The sequence below is a fragment of the Rhinatrema bivittatum genome, chromosome 2 (genome assembly GCF_901001135.1).
Source record: "Rhinatrema bivittatum chromosome 2, aRhiBiv1.1, whole genome shotgun sequence".
Taxonomy (NCBI): domain Eukaryota; kingdom Metazoa; phylum Chordata; class Amphibia; order Gymnophiona; family Rhinatrematidae; genus Rhinatrema; species Rhinatrema bivittatum.
This window is the reverse complement of record NC_042616.1, coordinates 128,270,776-128,280,011: the sequence shown is the minus strand read 5'-3', so window position 1 is coordinate 128,280,011 and position 9,236 is coordinate 128,270,776. Positions and strand designations below refer to the sequence as shown.

Below are 9,236 nucleotides of genomic sequence, written 5' to 3'. Positions count from 1 at the left end.
CTCATCAGGGTTTTTGACTCACTTATGCAATCCACAGAACAGTGAAATTTAATACTGCAAAGAATGACTTTAATACTTTAAACATTACTCCACAAAGTATCTGAAAGTGCTATTCAATGACTTGCATTCCATTGGACAGTTTCAGATTTTTCCCCACTACATTGTTCAGACTGTCAAAAGTGAAGAGCAAGAACTCAGAGATCAGCCTTCTACAGGAAAAAAAATGGCTTTGGCAAATGATAACATTCACTTTTATTACTGACCCCGATTTTCTACCGCAATGGCTGGAAATGGAATGCCGCTCGGCTTCTGCTTTTGTAATGGAGGCGCCTGCATGTCGCCATAGTGTGCCAGCTTCCCCACTGCAACAGAAAAATGAATTATAAACAGAGAGTGCTTTTTATTTATAAACATACAATGTAGTATTTACACAGTGCAATATGCAAACTGTAAAACACCCATGGGATAAAGGTAAGAAACATAAACTACATGTCTAGGGTATGACCTTGTGTTAATTTCTTGTCAACTGTACCTATGGTAAAGTGTTTTCTGCCCGGAATGTTAAAATGTTTTATTCTCGTTATATTTTATGTATGTTGACATTGTAAGCCACCTACTTCTGGGAATAGGCGGCATCTAAATTTACGAAATAAATAAATAAAGCATGCTTAAGATTCCTCTTACACATTTTTTTAATTTAAAAACATTTTTATGCCACACTATCCTAGGAACTACGCAGCTTACAAGAAATCAATTTATAATATTCAAATAAAAACAAACTTACACTACAGACACTGTTATCACTGAGCCATAAATTATAAAATACCCTAAAATAAATTGCACCATTCATACAAGTATCATACAAACTTCATCTCTAAAACCTTCCTACTAGATGTTATCTTAAATGTGTTACCGGGGCAATAAAGATTTCATCAATAATATTATCCCTAAATATTATAATATATACCTAGATGACCAGAGGACAATGTCTCTTTTCCAAATGTATTATCTTCTGCTCCCGATCACTTTTATATATTTCACATATATTTCTTCACTGAAGATAAAGTGAAGAAATATAAGTGAAACGTCAGATCTTTATGAGAAGAATCCCTGAAGAAGAATCCCTGAAAGTGATCAGGAGCAGAAGATAATACATTTGGAAAATAAAGAGACATTGCTCTCTGGTCATCTAGGGATATATTATAATATTTAGGAATAATATTTTTGATGAAATCTTTATTGTCCCAGTAATACATTTTAGATAACATCTAGTAGGAAGGTTTTAAAGATGAGATTTGTATGATAGTTGTATGAACGTGTATGAATGTTGTAATTTGTTTTAGGGTATTTCATAATTTATGGCTCAATGATAACAGTGTCTGTAGGTCACATTAAATTTTGAATAGACATGTGAATGTATTAGATATTGAAATTTGTATAAAAGCAATTTTTGAAATTTTGTAAAATCGATTAAAATATAAGTATGATATATGGTATATTGATTCTCTGTTTTTTGTATATTAATGCCTTATATGTTGCGGACAGAATGGTGGATCCTTGGGCCGGCCTGGTGGAGTGCGCAGATGGGAAGAGCGAATTCCTTGGAGATGGCACAGGCCGGGAGGCGGAACCAAGACAGAGATGAAAGTGGAGTCTTCACCCTGGAAGCCCGAGATCCCCCCGAGAGGAGCTCGTGAGGACCCGGACCGCTGGGACTTAGGTGATGGCAGCGAGACTGAAGAGTAGATGGAGTCTTCACCCTGGAAGTCCGAGGTCCCCCCGAGAGAAGCTCGTGAGGACCCAGACCGCTGGGACTTAGGAAAAGGAACGAGACGAGATGAGAAGACAAGCCAGAGGTCGAGGCAGGCGGCAGACACAGAGAATCGGTGACAGAGATCTGTGCAGAGATCCTGCTAGATTTCTACCAGTAACCATGAGGAATATTCTATTGTTGCAGAGGGAAATAAAAAGCTAGTTGATGTGGGTATGTAGCTCCCCCAGCTGGGAACGGTTCCCAGCTGGGGGAGGGGTTTATATTATAAACCCCTACCACTATTTTATGGTGTAGAATTTAGGTTACCCTTCCAAGGACAGCACATCCAAGGCTATTCCCTGGTTTTGTTTATTTTTCAGGAAGAGGGCCTCTGGGGTCTCTGGATTGAGACCTGGGTTCAGAAAAGGGGCCAGAGAACTTTCAACCTTTTGAAGGACTGAATGAAACAATGCAGTCCATGTCAGGAAACCTGTTAACTTTTGTGTGTCTTGAGATAGGAGTTTTTCCAATCGTCTCATCTCCTGTTTTGGTTTCCCTTTTTTAACTTTGTGTTTTAACATACCTGAGTACTCAACCACGGGCTCAATGTATGCCAACTGAGTTTGTGGCCTAAAAACATGGGTAAACTGTAAGGAAGAGGAGTGGGTTTTCATCCTTTCCTGGATGACGGCGTGGAGATGAGAGGAGTCTGTTTGGACCTGTCACTGGGTTCATTATAAACTCAAGGAGATTCAAGGAGAAAGGGGGTTACCAAGGTGCTTATCAGGTACTGTGAGTAAGGAGAAGGAAGAAGAACTGCAGGAGTGATTGGGATTTATTTTGTAGGGATTTTGACTAAATTAGCAATAAGAACTAACCCTATTAATTGGGAGGGAGCTTACAAACTGCCCCATAATTGATTGGAAAGGAAAAGAAAATTGGATTTGTAAACTGGAAATTATTTGAACCATCTATATAAATTTGTTGGAAAGATTAGAGGTCAAAAATCTATTTAAAGACTTTGAGCTGTACCATCATATATTAAAATAGCTTTGAAACTCCATGCCAGAGTTTCTTCAAGCAACAACAGACATTAAGAAATTTTAAAAAGGCCCAAATACTTGGCTATTCGAATGTGCCTACTGTCTGACTGGTACATCCAACTTGCCCTGACTTTGATCACCAAAATATGTCCTGACCTTTACCCCCTTACTCTCATCCCTCCCTATAATCTGGTTCACCCAACACCCATTCCCCTAGAATCCAATGACCAAACATGTCCCGAACCTTTCCCCCCTACTCCCAACCCTTCCCATATTCTGGTAATGCTTGCACAGTATTCATCTATTTCTATAGTAATCCCCCAGTTCTAGATTGTTTCCCCGGGATTATCACTGGTGTGTATGCCTAACTCTGTAGTTTTAGGCTGTTTTCCCTGTTTGCCTACCTCTGTAACTCACCTTCTGTGAGTGTCAGACCTGTACACCGTTGTGAACTAGTGACTCTCACATGGAATGACGTTATATAAAACGCTCAAATAAATAATAAATAAATAAAATAGCTACAGCTGTAAGGAACTTTCATCAATAGCACTGTCCACCAGTAAAATTTGTGTTGCTGCTGTGATTGTAAGTGTTGCTTACAATTGATTTAAATTTAGGATTTGCTGAAAGCAATGCACAGGGCCTAAAAGAACATTCTTCCCCCCCCCCGCCGCTAAGGGAATCATGGACACTAAGATACATGAAGAATTTCAGAAGAAATAACTAAGAGACAGTATTTGAGGTATGGGTGGTTCCCGGTGCCTTTATCCGTGACTATCAGCCACTTGTATTTACACCAGACTATTGTTACTCCCTGCTGACCCATGGCTGTTTAAGCCCAAAGAAGACAGGATATGCTGGATGAGAAGATCACAACTTTATTGTCAGACCACAGGATTTATCTGCAAAACAAAACTAATAGAGAAGAGACACATCTGTCTCTTCTCTATTATTTAATAGGGCACACCATGCTTTTACCGTTCAGATGGCAATTTGAGTACTTTTGTGTATTTTGGCCCTATCATGTCAGCTGGGGGAACCATACTTTCCAAACCTGGACTGTATGACGTGCACAGGGCTTGGTGCTTGCAATATTCCTCTTTAATATTTATTTGGCCCTCCTGCAACCATAATTTAACATCCTGGGTTTAGTGGGTTTTTATATTCAGGTGACCTTCAAGTTATAGGCTACCCAGACCTGAAATATCCAGGGCAAATGCAGAAATTCAATCAGTGGTTGGATCATATTATTGCCTAATGGTTGTTCCAGCAGAACTGGAAAGTCAAACCGCAGAAGTCAAAAGGCAAAATGGGTAAGCAGGCATAATAATCCAGCCACAATGGCTCTCTGATGGGGTTTCGCCAGTCACTAACCTTGTGATTTTTGCTGTCTAGGGGCAGTAGGAGGGGTTTTGATATTTTTTTTTTATTTCTCCCATTGGTTTAACCCCCTCCTTTTTGGGGGATAGGCTTTTTGGGGTACTTTATTTTAAAGTTGATTCGCACTCTCTCTAGGATCAGCAGCATCCCCTAGTGGTAAGAGAACATATCTCTCCTTTGTCATTTTTTCAGTTGGCACAATCATTTTTTTCAATCATTACTCTCACATTGAAATTACTCTTAGGTAAGTATGATACTGCCATTTTGATTTGGCTACACCCTCTTTACTTGAGAAAGTTCTTAAACTCAGCACATGCCCCAAAGCGGCTTCTTCTTGCTTCCTTTCACGTACTCTTTCAATGCCAGGCATAAACGTTGGGAATCATGGCCATCTTGCAACCGATTGCACAACATGCAATCTCATTTGAAAGAAAACAAAAACAGTTTAAACATACTCTAATTCTACCCTGGTTCTTACTCCTGGGGGAATTCTGCGCAAAAAAATTTTAAATTCTGCACACAAAAACTTAAAATTCTGCAAACTTTATATTGGTCAAAATAAATTTACATGACAGTCTTAAAGTAATTACAATTTAAATTAATACATTAAAAAGTTATTACTTAGAGATGCAGAATTGTAAATATTTTGAGCAGAATTTCCCCTAGAAATTCAATGTAAGATTGTCCCTTCCACTCGCTCTCCCTACTCCCCTGGCCACTCTGCCCTCTCAGGACCCAACCTGCCAGTATCTCTCCTCTCCACCTCTAGGCTCAACCCCTTCTACTCTATCGCCAGTCACAGAGTTTGACCCCGTTCTCAGTACTGCCCCTCACACAGGCTCCTTCCATCCCTCCCTCTCTCACACACATGCTTCCTCTCTCTAGTACACATAGACACACCCTCATACAGGCTCCCTCACTCTCTCGCACATATACATCCCCTCATACAGGGTCCCTCTCTCTTGCATATACACCCACACAAGCTCCCTTTCTCTCTCACACATACATCCTCACACAGGTTACCTATGTTTCTCTCTCATGCACCCCTTCACACAGGCTCTGTCTCACACATACACAATCCCTTCACACAGGCTACACACCCTCACATACACATGATCCCTTTTTCATACACATGAGGTCCCAATCTCTCACACACATACACACTCCTTCACAATCTCCTCATATAGGCTCCTTCTGCGCAGAAAATGGCAATTCTGCGCAGGGGAGAATTCTGCACAAATTCTGTGCTCTGCAGTAGCGCAGAATTCCCCCAGGACTAGTTTATGCATTATTTTTGTAGCCTGTGCTCCAGGGGAAATACCTGAATGGCTGTAGCAATGCAGAAAGCACCAGCCGGGATTGCTGTAGGAGCTAACAGTGATCCCAGCAGAGGAGAGTGTTTTTGAAAGGTGGGAAGGTTAGGCTGAAGTGAAGGGGTCGGGGGGGGGGGGGGAGGCAGATGAGGGGTTATCACTTAAAAAATATTCTGGACCGGGGAATAAGCTGAGAAGGGGAAGGCTATCCTTGGACCCCTACCACTGTTATTTTTAAAATACTCGCAAAGCAGGCAGTGTCAACAGCTCACACATGTATTAAATATACAACAAAGGAATAATGTGTGGCAACAATCTACTGGTCAATATAACTTAAGCAAGATAGATTTTTAATGAAGCAAACAATCACAAATAGGGTGCAAAAATTCTTGAATATACAATCACAGAAATATAGTACACACAAGGACCCCGACAACGCTGTGTTTTGCATCAGGGGCTGCGTCAGGGGGACCACAACTTCTAAAAGTCTGAAAAGCTCAATGCAGGAAATCGTGGAATGATTGTATGCAGTTGGAGAGATCTGTTACATTTGTAAGACGCGGGCTCTGAAATTTTCAGAGGAGGATACACGGAGTTTCCCTGGGAAATGCTCATTCAGTCAGTGAGATCCTTAGCCACGGGTGAGCGAAACCGCCCGCGGTGCTTGAGGGCACAAGATGAGTGCTTAATCGAAAGGGAGAGGAAGCATTTTTAACTTTTGAGATTAGACACGATCTCTGAAGTTAGACGTTTTACAAAAACCCTTTGTGTCCAGATGTCTGAACGGTGATCACATTTGTGATTGTACGCATCATTAAAAATCTATCTTGCTTAGTTACATTGCCCAGTAGATTGTTGCCACACATTATTCCTTTGCTGTATTTTTAAAATACTGCCAGAGGGGTTTGGTGGGGGAGGCTCATCCCAGCAGCTCATTTATTTTTTATATTGATTTGGAGACTGGGATTCTGGACCCCAAGCCCATGCTCCACTTTTTTTTTTGTCAGACCATCACCACTTCACCGGCTATGTTCCTTTGAACATAGCCAGTTAAGGCTAAAGTTATTCAAAATGAAAGAAACTAAAAAAAAAAAAACCAAATGGGTATTTCACTGACTTTTTCATTTCACTTACAAATGAATGCACATCCCTAATAACCAAAGCAGATGTCTTTTTTTGAAACCACTGCCTGCCTTCTTGTATTCTGCTGTAGATATATGCATATAAGTTTGTGCTTGATTAGTTACAAATAGTAGTAAACCAAGCCATAAGCCTGTGATATTTTGCTGATTAAAGCTATCCTGGAAGCAATGAATGTGTTCAGGAGTTTTGAAAAATCTCTGAAAATGTTCTTTTCAATTATTATTTTACATAAAAGTACTAGAAAGCCCATTTTGAACTCCACTTCTGTTTAAAAGCTTCCATTTTTCAGCCACAACGGAAGATCCCATTACAAGCACAAAGATTTAACAACATCCCCAACTTTTTTACCAGATTCTGAAGCAAAATCGTTAGCAGAGCAGAAAAGACAGAGCTTCTCCAATGGCATTTCCTGCACGTGGCATGTTTCCAAGGGCATGCTTCCCTAATGTCAGACGCATTGGGGGTAGTCATTCTTTCCTGCCCTGTTCACTGATTTGCTTCAGATTCTTCAATTAGAGTCATGTGTTATTTATCTTTGTGCACTGACTGGATTTTAATTGATTCTTTGGGTGTACAGAAAATATTTGTTTCTGTAGGGCGGATGCTGCCTCTTCTGTGACCTTCAGAGGCAGCACCTCTGATCTCCAGCTGCAGATGTATCTTTGCATGGATAAAAATTTTAGAAAGGTATATTTAACTAGGATAGTTCTAGGACACAATGAACAGCTGAGAGAGAGAGAAATTCATAGCAGCATAAAGAAAAGAAGTCAAAAGTTTACAAACTAAGGACCATCCATTCCTAGTATGTGGCTATAAAAATCAGATTTTGTGCCGACAGTCACTAGGCCAACCAGGAAGACATGCTGGTTGCTTCAGCTTTAGAATCTGCCCAGTACATTTTGAACACTTTTGCTCAATGTCTTTGTTTTCGCATGAGGAACCAACTTGAAATGTTGATCCTGACTATGCCCTAATTAATTCAGCATAGCAGTAAGTCAGGAAACAAGGCAAGCATGGCATAAAGAGTACAGATATCTGTTTTATCATTCGTTAACTGACCCACGTCACCTAAGATTTCAGCTTCTCATCTTCTAAAATGAAATTTTGTTCTAAAACCTCTTTTTGTCTGTGCTCCTCTTCTTCTACTGTTGGTCATCTCCTTTACATTTACCTCTCAAATTCTTCTGCCACCCATCTGCATCTGCCTATAGCAGGGGTCGGGAACCCATGGCTCGCGAGCCAGATATGGCTCTTTTGATGGCTGCATCTGGCTCACAGACAAATCTAAATCAGTTTGTCGCCACACTTTCCAGTCCCCCGCTGACCCAGCTGCTCCCAGGTCCTCCTCCGCCCGGGCTTAAAATGCTGTCAGCCCGGGCGGAATGCGGCAGAATGGCTGGAGTCGGCGGCACCGGCATGCTCTCTTCTTCCCGCCCCCCCCCCCCCCCCGCGGCCCGGAAGAGGAAGTGGTGAGCATCGGGTGCGTGCGCGGGAAGAAGAGACCACACTAGTGTGGTCAGCGTCGGTCCAACGAAAAGAAGACTGTGCAGCGCGGCTCGGAGGAAAATAAAGAAGAGCTTCAACCGCGGCCGATGGGACTCCTCCTCCGCGAGGGCTGAAAATGAAGGAGGTTAGTGTTGGGAGGAGGCTGCTGCTGCCGCGAGTTCCCAGGGTGGGGGTGGGGGAGAGAGAGAGTGAATGAGCGAGCAAGCATGTGTGTTTGAGATCCTGTGTGTGTGAGTGAGAGATTGCATGTATGTGAATGATTGAGAGCCTGTATATGTGAAAGAGAGTATGTCTGTGATTGAGAGTCTACCTGTGAGAGAGAGAGCATGAATGTAAGTTTACGATTGGGAACCTGTATGTGTAAGTTTGTGATTGAAAACCTGTTTGTGTGAAAGAGTATGTGTGTATGATTGAGATCCTTTGTGTGAGAGAAATCATGTGTATGTATGATTAAGAGCCTGTGTGTATAAGTAAGAGAGAGCATGTGTGCCTGTGTGTGATTGAGAGCTGGTTTAGGTGATGGAGCATGTGAGTATGTGATTGAGAGCCTGTGTTTAAATGAGAGAGAGAGAGACCATGTGTGTCTGTGTGTGATTGAGAGCTGATTTAGGTGAGGGAGCATGTGTGTATGTGATTGAGAGCCTTTGTGTAAATGAGAGAAAGAGAGGACATGTTTATAAGCATGTGAATGAGAGTCTGTGTGTGAGAGAAAAAGACAGCATGTATTTATGTGATTGAAAGCCTGTGTGTGTGTGTAAGCGTGAAAAGATAGACAGCATGTGTGTAAATGTGTAATTAAGAGCCTATATAAGTGAGAGAGAAAAAACATGTGTATATGTGAGTACTGAGAGCATGTGTGTATAGGTGTGTCATTGAGAGCCAGTGTGAGAGAGAGCGCTGGTATGTGACTGAGAGAGGAGAAAGTTCCAAGCAAACCACCCCTCCTCCTGCTAATTCAGAACAATCTCAGGACACCTGGATATCAAACGTTCCCAGGTATGCAGAGCAAAAAAATTTTGTATCCTTATTATTTTTCATTACTGTGTCTTTGTGTCTGCTATTTTGAAATATTTTGTTGGTATCTGGAAATTTTTTATA

General features: G+C 41.4%; 1 long non-coding RNA gene across 1 annotated transcript in view; it reads right to left on the bottom strand.

Annotated features, from left to right (window-relative positions):
• Positions 1–230: 230 nt before the first annotated feature.
• LOC115086048 overlaps positions 231–9,236 on the bottom strand; it is a 48,091-nt gene continuing 39,085 nt past the window's right edge. The window contains exon 3 of the long non-coding RNA XR_003855034.1: positions 231–362. This is a non-coding gene — a long non-coding RNA (uncharacterized LOC115086048). The remainder of the gene's footprint in view (positions 363–9,236) is intronic.